We start from the raw sequence: 15110 nt of genomic DNA on the forward strand, positions 1-15110 counted from the left end.
CACAACCGTAGCAGGGGCCTAAGAATTTGGACCATTCTCTGCCTTCCCATGTGCATTAGGAAGCTGGTTTGGAAGCAGAGCATCCAGGGCTTGAATTGGCTTTTCAACTTGAGAGGTGATATTTCAAGCAGTGGCCTAGCTCATTGTGCTACAGTGCCAGCCCCTGATTGTTTTGGTTTGCTTACAAATGAGAAACTCCCACAAGAAATACTGTAATAAAGCGAATGAACTGGCTTGTGTACCTAACAAGACCAGAAATTATGCTGGCTTCATGATATGTTTGACTTAAAGTCTCCAAGGACTCCCATGTCTTCCATTTTCTGAACTTCATTAGCTCTGTTCTCGTGGTAATAAAACCACTGGCACCCTTTCAGGATAGCATCTCCTAATCATAATCAGGGAGGAAAGGGCATTCTCCCGGTAGCTCCCAGTGAAGTCCAGGAACTCACACTCTCTCTCTCCGGCCTGTGTTGTATCACATGACTGTGTTTAAGTCAATCGGCTTGGAGTAAAACAAGTGGAAGATGGAGGGATCAAATTTGCTTAAGCCAGTCATGCACAAGCCCCCAGCTAAGGAAGGGGTGGTACAGCACCAAATAACATGGCTGCCTGTGGAAGAGGGCCTAATTCCCAGAGGATGAAGCACACCTTGGGCAGGAGAAATGAATCTGTGGGTTATGATTCCCCACCCCCTTCCCCGCAAAAAAAGCTGTCAGACTTTCTCTGAGGGCCTTCCATCCAAGGGGGTCTCTCTTGCTATCTTTGTATTTGAATTGTCTTCATTTCTTCCATAGCAAACCGTTTCCAATTATTTGTTTCATTTGTTTATGAGTTTACAGTCCAAAGCCATGAGAAAATATGACTTGTTCGGTCAGTACTAGAACCTACTAGAAACTATAGTATTTTCCAATGACGGTAAAAATTGGAGTATTTTCTTCTTTTCCAGTTTGTTTCTTGTTTCTACTAATGGACGCTGAAAAGAAGGAGTTGGAAGGATAAGGATGAGTGAGCACTGTGAGTATTAATTTGGCTTTTCTTTGTCTAGATACTTGGTTCTCTTTCCCACACATAAGCCCTCCAGTTCCTTTTCCCCAATCTCTTCTTTATTGTCCTGCTTGGTTCTTGGATTCCAGTAATTCAATGTCAACATCTACTTCCTGAACCATACTTAACTTGAATTAATCTAAACAGGAATTTTGATTTTTGAAAGATATTTAAGTTTTACTTTTTCCAGAGAATCTAGGAACCTGGTCGTTTTTCTCAATGTTCCCCCATCTCCTACAAATGTAGCAGGTGTGATCCCTGAACCAAAAATGAATTTCTGTCATGGAACATAAGACTGAAGTCCATGCCACACAGTAGGGAGAGTAGGGAAAGGTAGCAGCAGGAGAGGGAAATGAAAAAGCTGCTGGGAAAAAATGAAAGCGATTAAGTGGGTGGTGTTTGGGGTGAAAGAATTGTGGTTCAAAGAATGAAAGAATTTGGTAGAGGAAAGTATTTACATAATAGAAATAGAGCTAGAGAAGATTTTCTTGCTTCTTAAAAGTAACCATTTATTTGTCAACAATTACTGAGCACCTGCTGTGTGCCAGGAACACCCTTTTTGGAGCCAAGATTATAAAGATAATTCATATTAACACAAGGAGCTCTCAAGGAGCTCATGTTGTGATGAAGTAAGAAGGATAATGAGCAAGTAAGTAGGATGTGGACAACTGGGTACAGGTGTCAGATGGAAAACACATATCTATCTTGTTCCTTCTGAAAACTGAAACCTCCTTGGTGCTGGTTAAGGTGTGTGTGAAAAGCATGACTACTGGTTAAGGAAAAGAGGGGAGAAGACAGTAACCCAGGTGGGAGCTGGAAGAAAACTTTGCAGTAACTGCATCCACAGTAGGTGGAGGAGAAAGCTGAAAACCACTGGGGTTTACACAAATCACCTTCTAAAAAGTGTGGAAATCAGTGGTATCAAATGAAGTAGAAATGGAATCTGTACAGGGAACACAGGACACAATAAAGAGGCTTAGTTGGGAATTTGTAAAGGAGTGGGTGCTCCAGATCTTTCCTCCTTCTTCTTTTTTAAACCATTTTTTTTAAAGATTTATTTTTATTATTATTTTTTTTATTGGAAAGGCAGATATACAGAGAGGAGGAGAGACAGAGAGGAAGATCTTCCGTCCGATGATTCACTCCCCAAGTGAGCGCAATGGGCCGATGCTATGCCGACCCGAAGCCAGGAGCCTCTTCCGGGTCTCCCACACGGGTGCAGGGTCCCAAAGCTTTGGGCTGTCCTCGACTGCCTTCCCAGGCCACAGGCAGGGAGCTGGAAGGGAAGCAGGGCTGCCGGGATTAGAACCGGCGCCCATATGGGATCCTGGGTGTGCAAGGCGAGGACTTAACCACTATGCCACTGCGCCGGGCCCTAAACCATTTTTTTAAAAAATGTATTTATGTTTTATTGGAAAGGTAGATTTACAGAGAGAAAGATCTTCATCCACTGGATCACTCCCCAAGTAGCTGCAACGGCCTGAGCTGAGCTGATCCAAACCAGGAGCCACAAGCTTCTTCTGAGTCTCCCATGTAGGTGCAGGATCCCAAGGCTTTGGGTCATCCTCTACTGCTTTCCCAGGCCACAAGCAGGGAGCAGAAAGAGAAATGGGGCTGCCCGGATTAGAACCAGTGACTATATGGGATCCCGGTGCAAGTAAGGTTAGGACTTCAGCCACTAGGCTACTGTGTGGTCTCTTTCTTCCTTCCTGTGCATTACTGCAGACCCAAAAGCTTTCTTCTCTGGAGATGGCATCAGGCCCAATGCCTATGTACATTTTTCTTGAGAAAGATGGCAGCCAAGCCAAGCCTAGCCCCTCCTATAGGAACCTGGAGAAATTTATTTTGAGAGATAGAGACTCGAAGGTATTGATATTGGGGTTTTCCAGCCAAAGCATGATTATACCGCAGAGTGAAACCTCAGTGCGTCAGACCCACCTGTGCTTTAGGGACTACCAACCAGTACTCTACTTCCTCATTCCTTAGAGGAGCAGGTGGTTGAGCACTTACTAGACATCTGTGGAGAGCTTCTAACAGGAAAGACCAAACAAGAACCGACTAAACAGAAAAAGGACAAATAGGAAGCAAGAGATTATGTAAGCAGGAGCCAGTTCATGAGTGATAGGGAGAGAAAAACATGATGATTGAATACCCTGAGATACCAACATGCATTACAACTGGGGAGTAAAGAATGGGATGTTTAACCAAGTAATATTCAAAGAACCAAATGGGCTTTGAGAAACTAAAATATGACAGTAAACTTGAAAAAATCAGTGGAAGAATCTAAAAGCTGAACAAATCTCCCTCTGAGCAGGATTAAAAAGACCCAGAGACAGATAGAGAAAAAATTAGAGGAGCGTCCCAGAAGGCTTAACTAACAGGGATTTTAGAAAGAAGAGGGAAGAGACAAGAGAGAGAAAGGCGTTGTCAAAGAAAGAACTGAGGAAAAATTCCCAGAATTGAAAAATATGTGTTTCCAGAGGTTACCATGGCTGGCTAGATTACACAATGGGTGAAAACAGTCCCACGATCACAGCAGCATCATGAGCTTTCAGCTTTGAGCCAAAGAAAGAGCTTCAAGCCTTGCAAAGAGCTAAGCTATGCCACTCACAAAGGATCATTAATTAGGATGGTTTCAGTTCTCCATAGAAACTTTGGGAGCTAGAAGACAATTGGAGCAATGCCTTCAGAATTCTAAAGACATAGGATGTTTCTAGACTAATTATTAATGTACTGTGAGCATAAAAAGAAAAGCATTTTGAGACATTAAATGTTTCCAAATGTCTTCCAAGTGCTTTTCTGTTTTTTTTTTCCTTCTTCTTCTTTTTAAAAATTATCTGTTTATTTGAAAGGCAAAGAGATGAGGTGGAGTGGGCTGTGGGGGTGAGGGCAGACCTTCCATCACCTACTTCACTCCCCAGATGCCTACAACACCAGGGCTGGGCCAGGCTGAAGCCAGGATCTTAGAACTCCATCTCATGTAGGCTGAAGAGGCCTGAGTACTTGCTGCCTCCCAGGCATGATAACAGGAAGTTAGAGCAGGGCAGCTAAGAAAGTCCATGCAGACTTTGTTAGGAAGCTTCAGAAGCACAAGCTTAGAGTAAGCTAAGAAAAGTGAAGATGTTGGAGCCAGGAAACAAAAGATCTTTAGAATGATGGCAAAAAGGGAGTCCAGGGTATGGGTAATGTGTAGATATGTGCAGGGGTACCATTCCATTTCATAAGGTATTGGTGGATGAGAGCTGCAAGAAATTACAATGATCAGACATGGAGCAGGTCTGAATATTTATGGATAAGATTTGGGTTTCATTACTGATAAGAAAACAGAAGTCCAAGCAAATAGGAAACAACAGAATTAGTAATTTGATGCAAAGTAGAAATAATTGGAAAGGAAAAGTAATAATGGAATGTTACATAATTCAGTGTGTTTGTGCAGCCCCTATTTAGCCCCAACATTGAACATTAGTTTGTAGACAAATACTTCATACATTAACAAGATGGAGAGATGTAGTATGTTCAAGTGTGGTAGGGCAGAAGGAAAAGAGAGTCAAAATGGTCATCTCCCGTAGGAGGAAGTCAGCAGGTGATGCCTACACATTCTCCTTCCATCCATCCTGGCCTTTCTTCCGCCCTTTGGGATTTGGAGGTAATAACAAGAAGAGGAAGGAAAAATAAAAGTCGGTAAAATTAGATACGATTGACCTTGCACAGGGGAAATAAAAGTTAGGAGATCATTGCTTTTCAAAATAAACTTTGCAGATCCAGATGATTGTTTGAATTTTGTGTATCATTAACAGTGAAAAAGAGTTAGACTAAGAGGGAGGGACAGGAAAATAGTAGAAAGAAATATAGATGGTATTAGTCATTTATTCCTGGGTTTGGGGTCATGGATTATTTTTATATAGTCACTTTAATTTTTTAAAAAAACTTTCTGTATTTGCTAAGATAAACATGGCTTATTTTTAAAACCATTAAACAAACCTGTATTGGCATAAGGGGGCAGACAGTGTAGTAAAAGATGGGAAAGATACCCCACTTTTTTTTCTGTTAGATTTGAAGGACAGGGACTGAGGCATGCACAGAGAGATCTTCCATCTGCTGGTTCATTCTACCAATGTCTGCACACCTGGACCAAAGCCAGGAGGCAGAACTCAGCCTGGGTCTCCCATGTGGGTGGTGATGATCTGAGCCAGCATTTGCTGCCTCTCTAGGTAAGCATTAGGCAAGCATTAGGAGGAAGTTGGAATCAATGTTGGAATCAGGACTCAAACCCAGCTGTCTGAACCAGAACTCCAGCATTCAACTGTGCCCAGCACCCTTCTTGAAAGGTACCAATAATAAGATTTATTTTTTTGTTTGAAAGGCAGAGTTACAGAGAAAAGGAGGGTTGAGAGGTCTTCCATCTCCTGTTTTATCCCCAAAAGACTGTAACTAGGAGCGTCTTCTGGGTTTCCTGCGTGGGCACAGGGACCCAAGGACTTGAGTCATCCTTTGATGTTTTCCCAGGCCACAAGCAGGGAGCTGGGTGGAAAGTGGAGCAGCTTGGATATGAATGGGCACCCCATGGGATTATCCTGTCTTGCTTCTATGCTGGCTGCAAAAGGTACCAATTTATGTGAAGATTTGAGAGGCTTTTCAGATGGTGACAATTTGGTCAGATCTTTGAAGGAGCAAACCATGTGGACCCTCAGAGAAAGAACATGGCAGAAATAACATGAAAATTCCTGGGATGGCCATGTGTTTGAGTCCCTAAGGAACAGCAGAGCAGTCAGGTATCTAACAGGTGTTCAGGGTGTGAGAAGATGAAATCAGAAAGAGACTGTGGGTTGGACCTTGGAGAGTGGCACAAGGTAACGACTTCAGATTAAATTCTTCCAGGAAGTTGTTGGAGAGCTCTGGGGAGAAAAGTGACATAATCTTATCTGCATTTTCTCATTGGCTGCTGGGGCTGGAAGTTGGGAGCTAAAGGAAATGGGGGTGAGGGAGGAGATAGCCGCAGAAGCTAGAAAATTTGCTGTATCCAAATGAAGGATGCTTCAGGCCTAATCACCGAAGTTTTCACCTTTGCAGCCCATATTTATCCTCTAAGGGAAATCTTACTTTCTCATCTGTAAGACATTAAGGTGAAACATAAAAATGAAGTGGCTTTGGCTCAAGTAGGAGGTCTGGGGTGGGAGTCCTTGAGTCCCCTCCTTGGCCTGGCTTCTCATCCCTGCTGCCTCTACCAGGCGATCTCCAGATTATGCCTGGGAACCTGGGTTCTGTTGGCCACCACATGGGAACTGATTCTGCCCTTCTCCTTTCTTTTAACTGAGAAGGTTTAGGATAGGTGGGTACTGCAGGAGGGGTAGGTTTTGGGTGAGAAGACTTCCCAGGTGGGGTTCATGCTATGAAGAAAGGTGGAAGAGTAGGAAAGATGCACCATTATGTACGACCTTGTGTGGAGAGACCTCCTGGGGAAACATCAGCGCTATACCCCTGCCTTCCAGCTCAGGGTTCTTCCTACCATTTATTTAAAAGGTACAGAGAGAAAGACAGAGATCTTTCATCTACTGTCCCAGTGACTACACTATCCAGGGATGGGCCAGGCTGAATATAGGAGCCAGGAGCTTCTTCCAGATCTCCCATGTGGTTACAGGGTTTCCCAGGCATTTGCACCATCCTCTGCTACTTTCCTAGGCACATTAGCAGGGAGCCAAATAAGAAGCGGTGCTGTGATGCATCAGGTTCCAGCACCTCACATAGGCTCTGGTCCTCATCCCGGCTGCTCTACTTTGGCAGTTTTCAGTCTGAGTGTAGTGTGCTAGGCTTTTATTGTGTCAGTTTCCATCTAGAGTGGTTCAAAAGTGTCCTTCAGAGTTATATGTGGGAAATGTGATTTCCAATACAGCAGGGTTGGCAGGTGAGCCCATTAGGGCTGTGTCTTCCATTAGTGGGCCATCCCCCACTGCCTTCCAATGCACATTGTAAGGGAGCTGGATCAGAGGTAGAGAATCCACGCCTTGATCTGGCATTCTGATATGGGATGCCAACATCACAGGTGACAGCTTAATGTGCTGCACCACAGTGCTGGCCCCCTGGTTTTGTTTCTGATTCAGCTTCTTGTTAATGTGCATCCTGGGAGGCTGCAGCTGATGACCCACCCAAGTGGTTGGTTCCTGGTCAGCCAGTGTTGTTGTGGGCATTTGGGGAGTGAATCAAGGAAAGCGAGGTCTCTCTTGGCCTTTTACGTACATAAATGAGCTTTTTAAATTAAAAGAAAAAAGAAAGGAAGGAAGGAAGGAAGGAAGGAAGGAAGGAAGGAAGGAAGAGGAAAGAAAAGCAAATGTCTCTCTCCAAACCTCAGATCAAGAATTGCAGCCAGTCAACATGCTGTGGTGTCTTATGGAACAAGACTTCTGACTAAACAGGAGTCAACTGATCCACTCAGCACCTGCAAATGCTGAATCTCAAGGCATTATGCTGGGTGAAAGGTGACAGTGATCTATGGTTCTGTTTTGGTGACAAGCCTGAGACAGAGTGGTGGTGATGGGGAACAAATCAGTGGTTGTTGAGGTTACAGATGGTGGGAGGAAGTAACCATCAAGGTCAAGGTCAATGTCAAGAGAGGTTATCAGATTATGGAAATTTCTTATGTCCTGTTGACTACCTGAATCTAATTGAGAAGATTCAGAAAGTTTGTGGAAATGGGATTTATTTTGGGTGCCTCCCCACAAGTGAAACCTTTGCATAGCTTTTTTGTATTATGTAATTCCTGTGAACTTATATTAGGGTACATAGGATTATATGCACCTTGCAAAATGTCACTTTTACTGTATGGTAGTTTTTTTTTTTAAGGAAATAAAAATCAGTGTATTATTTAAAAACAAACTAGACAAACATAAAAATCCCACCCAGAAAGCCAGTAGGCAGATTTTCAGAATGAAATCATTTTCTTTTTAGGGGCTTTCTTTGACTCTTCTGGAGAGAAAAAGACAGGCATTGTAATGCAAATTACTGAGGAGTGGCTTGGGGTGTTATATAGAAGATGTCAGGGAGCAATGAGTGATGGCTAATGGTGATGGCTAATGGCTACCAGACTTCCAGGTTGGACTCTGAACATGGGGCTCATTTGTCTGTACTTCAGCATCTCCAGATAAGTGAGAACTCTGCAGCTTTTGTTTATTATTGTTATTTATTTCAAAGGTGGGGGCCCAACGTGATGGCTCAACAGCTAAATCCTCACCTTGTAAGTGCTGGGATCCCATATGAGTACCAGTTCATGTCTTGGCTGCTCCACTTACCTTCCAGCTCCCTGCCTATGGCGTGGAACAGCAGTAGAGGATGGACCAAAGCCTTGGGCTTTGGATCAGCTTAGCTCTTGTCATTTCAGCCATTTGAGAAGTGAACCAGTGAAGATCTTTCTTTCTGTTTCTCCTTCTCTCTGTAAATCTGATCTGGCTTTCCAATAAAAATAAATAAATCTTAAAAACTAAAATTTAAAAATACAAAAAGAGGAGAGTTATCTTTCATACTGGGGTTCATTTTCCAAATGCCCACCATATCCAGGGTAAAGCCAGGAGCCTAGAGTTCCATGGGAGTCTCCCACACAGGTGACAGGGACACAAGTACTTGATCCATCATCACAGCTTCTAAGATGCACATTCATAGGAAACTGAATCAGAAGCAGAGCAGGAACTTGAACCCAGGCACTTGACACAGGTTGGGAGTGTCCCACTCAGCATCTGGAGTTCTTTAAAAGTGGAATTTCTCATTTGCACATGTAGCTGGAACGCAGCAGCAGAACATGCTTATCATATTGAATATGCATATCATATTCAGAGGTGAGGCCGCCAGTCAGCAACCCCTGGATAGGATATTCTTGGGGGCCATAACTGTAAACTCTGAAAAGCGGTTTATCAGCTTCTTCATCAGAAATTGCGTAACAGTCATTTTGAAGGTTTTTGCATCATGGAATACAGCATTGTGTCCTATTCTGTTGTAAATTGTACAGTTGAGGCACCAAGTGGTATTATGGTTGTCAGAATCCACAGTGGGCAAAAGGACCCCGTGCTGATCTGGTGACTCTGACCCATCTCTAACTACCTCGCCAAAGCTCTTGAAAATGTGCCATTTAGCTCGTTACAGATCATAGCCTCTCACAAATGGCCCTGACTTTTCTGCATGCATTACTGGCTTTGTGATGATGAGTGAGAATCGAAGCCATCTCTCATCCCCATTTACAGGGTCATGATTGATGCTCTCCCATGCTTAGATCGACGCTAAGGATGTAACAGGGACAGGCTCATTAGGAAGGGCTGAAAAATGATATCCAAGTAGGAACCCACATCTATCCAGGGAAGGGAATAGGGGGTTGGGGTGCAACTGAAAGTGGGACAGATGAGTCCAGGAACAGGATGGATGTGGTTTCAGGCTGGAAGGACAGCTCCTTGCCCTTTGCCTGCAGAGTGCACCAATGGTACACACCACCAATAGTGCACACCAAAGGAAGAGCCCTGGCTGTGAGTCTGTGTTTGCTAGCTGGTGGTGGGCGACTTGAAAGGGTCTTGCTACAAGGTGCTTTACTCCTCTGGGTTGCATCTTTGGGAATCCCCAGACACAGGCTGAAGGAGGGAGAGACCAACGAGAAGGAATTGGCAGACCCAGTAATCTCATCCTTGGGACCCAGAGCCCAAAAATGCAATCTGGAATTCATCTTGCTAGTAAACTGGACCAGCCAGACCTTTTTGGCCCAATTGGGGTTTCCTTTCCTTTTTCATCTAATAACTTAATATCTTATTATTATTATTTTTTGGTGGCGGTGGTGGTGGTGGTAAAGTCCATCCGTGTAGCTGGGGGAAGAAACATGACCAACTTCTCTCTCCCTACCAGAGATTGGGTACAACCAGCTCCATTTAATCAGAGCACCCATTTACTCAGTCACAATGATTAGTCCACGGTAGACATGTGATTCCAGTTTGTATCATCTGAGTTTTCCTTGGAATTTGTGCCAGAGTGACCTGTCTCACTTTTTCCTTTTTAATATTAATTTAGATATTGCATGACTATAACATTCAAGTAGTTCACCAAACTGTTGTCTATGACAAGCCAAGACAATGCTGGTGTAAAATAATGACAAAACAGATGTATATCTTTTCCTCATGAAGTTAAATTCTCTGTTTTCTCAGTACCTTAGCTATAAAATGCAGCTACTGGAATAGCAGTAGCTACTTTCTGAGGTTGTTGTGATTAAGTGGGATGTAGAAAGTGTTCACAAATATGCGTGGCAAGTGGTAGGGTCCCAATAAATACTAACTTGTGGGGGTTTTTTGTTTTAAAAGATTTATTTGTCTTAAAGGCAGAGTGATAGTGTGAGGGGGGAAATGGGTAAGGGAGAGAGAGAGAAATGGAGAGAAAGAGAGAGAGAGAGAGAGAGAGAGAGAGAGAGAGAGAAAGGGAGAGGTATTGACTGAGAGAGCATGCTTCTGCCTGCTAGTTCACTCTTGAACTTGTTGTGGATGTTACAGCTGGATCAGACCAGAGACTTCCTCCTGGTCTCTCCCATGGGTGGAAGGGGCCCATGTACTTGCACCATTCTCCACTGCTTTGCTAGGTGCTTTAGAAGGAATTTGTGCTGAAGCTGAGTAACTAGCCAGCTGGGATTTGAACCCATACTCAATTTGGAGCTCGTGTCCCATTTAGGAACTTAACCTGCTATTCCACAATATCAGCAAAAATGGTAGTGTTGCAGGGAGCGAGTGAGATCATGCCAGACATGTCTAAGGTATATTAAGGAGTTTTTATTAACCAAGCTTGGTGATAACAGGGCCCACTATAAATAGCAAGTCACAAATCCATATAGAAATCCAGTGAATCAAAACCCCAAGAGGAACAAATGGTCATTACCCTGAAGTCCATTCCTTAAGCTGAAGACCTATGTCCCAGCTTCCCCAACAATATAAGTTATCCTAAGAGACATGCAGCAAATAATCTGGACACATATATAAAGGGGCAGACATTCACCTTTCCCTGGCTTCTCTGCCCATATTCCTTACTGCTAGGCCTCATCTCTCCTAGAATTCCTGACAGTACGCATATTAGAAATACAAATAGCATTGTTATCTTCACTGTTTTGCCAAAGCAGTGAACAGAGGGTGAGGAATACAGACATACAGGGACCATGCTCAGGGGATACTTGTCCTCAGAGTCTGTCTGTAGGAAGCCAGAGAGCAAGCAGGTGCTGGGGAGGCCAAGAGTCTGACTACTGGAGCAACAGAAGCACAGGACTAAGAGAATGAACCCCTCCTTATCATGAGCCTTTATAGGGGCTTGTGAGGGGAGTGACTACACAGCAATGCAACACTGCCCTGTCTGAGGTTCCAGGTGATGATAGGTGAGCATCACAGGTGGGCAGGAGGGAATACCTACATGATGGATGACTTCCAAGCTTGTGACTCTGAACTAGCTGCCTACGTCACTACAGTAGCTCTTAATACTGAATTTTTTGGATATACAAAGGCCTTTTTTAAAGGTTAGCTCTTGCCAACAAAGTTCCTTTGTTGGCAGTTTACTTAACTTCTCTGTGTCTGAAGTTCATTCACCTGTAAAATGGCAAAGCGATTATTATTATTCTTATTAATTATTATTCTTATTATTATTAATATTATTATTAATATTAATAATATTATTAATTATTATTCTTATTATTATTCTTATTAATTATTTCATCCCCAAAGGGGGTGATGATACCATTGCTTGAGAAAAACAATCTAAGAAGAAATAGTAATAACTATTATTATTTTTCGTGAACAATATGCAGAATTACCATGTAGCCCAGTTCAAATACTTTTCACCAAAGAGCTTCAGGAACAGGAGAAGAAAAAAACCTGCCTTGTAGGGGAAGGTAATGACCCCAAGTGATTTCTTGTAAATGGGACGGTGATTCATGTTAACTTACAGAGCTTGCAGGCCTTGTTTAACGTGAAGATGTTTTAAACTCCCAGCAGTTATCTCTGCTCTCTCCTTTAGTCCTGGTGCTCTAGCAAAGCAGCTGGCTCACCTTGTTGCAGTCTTGCTTGCCTCTGGTGGCTGTCCAGTAGGATCTGGGCCCCAGTTTGAGAAGTACAGCTTCAGAGGGGCAATCTGCTAAGAAGAAGCAGTGTCTCAATCAATGTTGGGACATCAAAGACCGGCCTGAGACCCCTGTAATACAGCGGTGGCAACAGGGAGCAAGCGGGCCCAGATTAGACTCTCCTTGCCTAACTTCGAGATTTGTGCAAGAGGCAACATCTGTTACCTAACTCCTGTCACCAAGATGAAGCAATGGCTGATAAAGATGTGAAGTTCGTCAGTTCGGGCAACTTGCTCAAAGCAACAACCACCAGCCCTGCTGCAGCCTGTACCCCAGACACCCAGATAGGGCAGCCTGAGAGCCAAGAAACTGAAAAGTGGCAATACAGCAAAGAAGGAAGTGGGCTTAGGCTTTAAGCGGAGGATTGTATGCATGTGGGAGATAAGGAGGGGAGCGCTGGGTGCCCCTCTGGCTTTGAATAGGATCAGGGTGAGATGTACCTATTTGCTGGATTTGCCTTGCAGTCGGCTGCATGGGCCATGCGGTTTTCCTGACCAATAAAAGTCACTAAGCCGAGGAAGTAATTTATTGCTGCGGATCACTGTCCACACCAGAATATCCTGGCGTGTTCGCTTCATTGTTTCCTTAATAAGGGAATGAAGAGGAGCCTGGCCATTGGAGCCAAAAGAAAGGCTTTGGGTTATTTATTCTAACAGTTAGATCCCATTTGTTTGGGTGGAGGAAGAGAGGGCAGCCTGCACGGTCTCGCAGTGGTGGTTCACTGGAGGAGGGTTTTCCTGCCCTACAGCTTAGCAAATTGTGGGAGGGGTGAGTCGAGAACGTCAGGAGGAAAAAAGGGTCATGAACTTCAAATACAGAACTTGGAATTGGGGCAGACAGTTAGAAGTGGGCACGTCTCATAAATTGCAAATTATTCTGGTGCCTGGGGAAAGAAGCCAACAAGTTTTAATGAATGTAGCCATAAAGGAGAGGACAGTTTGCACCCCTAAACACTGCAAATTGGGAAATCAAAAACAATGGCTGTTGATAACCCGTTCAGTGGGATCTGGAATTCCTGCAGGCAAGGATGCCTTTACGAAAGAGCCTGCCGTGCTTCACACTGAGCTCTTTTCCAAGGCTGAAGCCTCAGCTGGTTGGCCTTGCTGCAAGTAGCCCAGAGAAGTTTGCTGGTGCAGTTCAGGCTCCCTGTACTTTCTTCTCATTTTTCATAGCCACGGGCACCCCAATAACAATTATTTCAGTGATTGCAGTCCTGCCAGTTCTTAGCTCAATGCTATCTCAAGATGTTATCTGCAAGGAGTGGCAATAGGAACACTGCTCTGACACCTTGTTAGATCTGCTTCTGCTTTTAGCATAAAAACACTTGTCCTGACACTGGGAATATTCTTGCCTTTCTGTGTTGTTCTGGATGTGCGAAAGTAGATTCTTTTGCACTTCTCTGCTCGTATTTGGAAAGGTCCCTCAAAATCAACCATCAAGCCCTGCTCGTACTATGCACATCCCAGGCTGAGAGCTTGGAGGTCACTTGTCACTGTTGTAGGGTTTTTGACCCTGAGTACGGCAGCAACCTCAATTCTTGTCTCGCAGGAAAGAAGAATTTTCGTGCGGACACAGTTTAGTTTTAAAGCAAGATTTATTAGAAAAGTTGAGAAGAGAGGCTCCCGTCCTAGTGACAGGAGGGGGCTCTGAAATAGAAAGGACCCGTACCCCCTGCCATCATGGCAGGAGGAAAAGGAAGAAAAAAACCTAGTCCTCTGCCATAGTGGCAGGAGGACAAGAAGAACCCGTATTAATGTTGGGGAATGCACCTTTTAAAGGTTTACCTCAAAGATGTCTCTCCATAAACAAAGAAAATTCCTGGTTTCCATGGTACCTGGCCTTGGGACAAAAGGCCAGAAAGGTGTCACTGGCCAACTTCCTTGGTCCCTTTCTAATGATAGAGGCCAGTCTGAAGCCCTCCCCCTTGGCAATGACCGGAAGACAGAATGGGACTGAGGCTGCAGATGGGGAATTGATATGTTAATGTCACCCTTGTCTCTTGGAAGAAACGTGCTCTGGTCAATCTAAGACTTGGTGGGGAAATTTTCTTTTAAAAAGAATAACTTGGGGACCCGGAATACCCTAACCGCCTACTACCCACTCTAACTCCTCTCACATCACCACTGGGCAGGTCAGATTTTGAGTAGTGAGACCTAAGTTAAAATGTACCAGCTGTTTGGTACAGCAATGCAGATGTCTGCATCCTGTACCAAAGTCTCTACTGCAGATGCACATTTGGAGACAGCACAGGATGCTCAAGTACTTAAGTTCCTGCCACCCCAGCCCCAGCCTGGTAGTTTAGCTCTGGCTGTTGTGGAGACTTGGGTAGTGAATCAGCAGATAGACAACCTTGAATCTAAGCTTCTATTCTGTGCCTTTAATGTAAACGTTGGATACTGTGAGGTCCCAGCCTTCCAGCTGCCATCCCTTAGTTTAAACAGTGTCTTTGATCTGCTATTATTGTTTTTTTTTTAACTTTATTTTTATTTGAAAGGCAAATTTGCAGAGAGAAGAGAGAGAGAGAGAGAGAGAGAGAGAGAGAAAGAGAAAGAGAGAGATCTTCTGCTTGCTGGTTCACATCCTAAATGGCTGCAACAGCTGGAGCTGAGCTGATCCAAAACCAGGAGCTTCTTCCAGGTTTGATGCAGGGGCCCAAGGCCTTGAGCCATCTTCAGCTGTTTTTCCAGTCTATAAGCAGGGAACTGTATTTAAAGTGGAGCAACCAGACACAAACTGGTCCCTTTATGAGATGTTGGTTTTTTTCAGCTGGAGGATTATCCTGCTTGTGCCAGCCTGGTTCTGTTATTATTATTATTGTAAATCAACCTCTCGTTAAAATTAACTCAGTAAATTGAAGATTTGGTGTAGCAATCACTGGACTCATGAGGTCATTTGTTTCTCCAAGAGAGGGTGGTTTTGTCTGGAGAGATGTTTTTTTGTAAAAACTTCAGGTCTA

The 15110-nt window shown here is 43.9% G+C and overlaps 1 long non-coding RNA gene across 1 annotated transcript in view; it reads left to right on the forward strand.

The window, feature by feature from the left end:
- Nucleotides 1–15110, forward strand: part of LOC121150575 — a 183965-nt gene that overhangs the window by 132700 nt on the left and 36155 nt on the right. Inside the window, exon 2 of the long non-coding RNA XR_005882993.1 lies at nucleotides 947–1014. This is a non-coding gene — a long non-coding RNA (uncharacterized LOC121150575). The remainder of the gene's footprint in view (nucleotides 1–946; nucleotides 1015–15110) is intronic.

Source organism: Ochotona curzoniae, unplaced genomic scaffold, assembly GCF_017591425.1.
Source record: "Ochotona curzoniae isolate NIBS_2020 unplaced genomic scaffold, NIBS_Ocur_1.0 contig_2210, whole genome shotgun sequence".
Lineage (NCBI taxonomy): Eukaryota > Metazoa > Chordata > Mammalia > Lagomorpha > Ochotonidae > Ochotona > Ochotona curzoniae.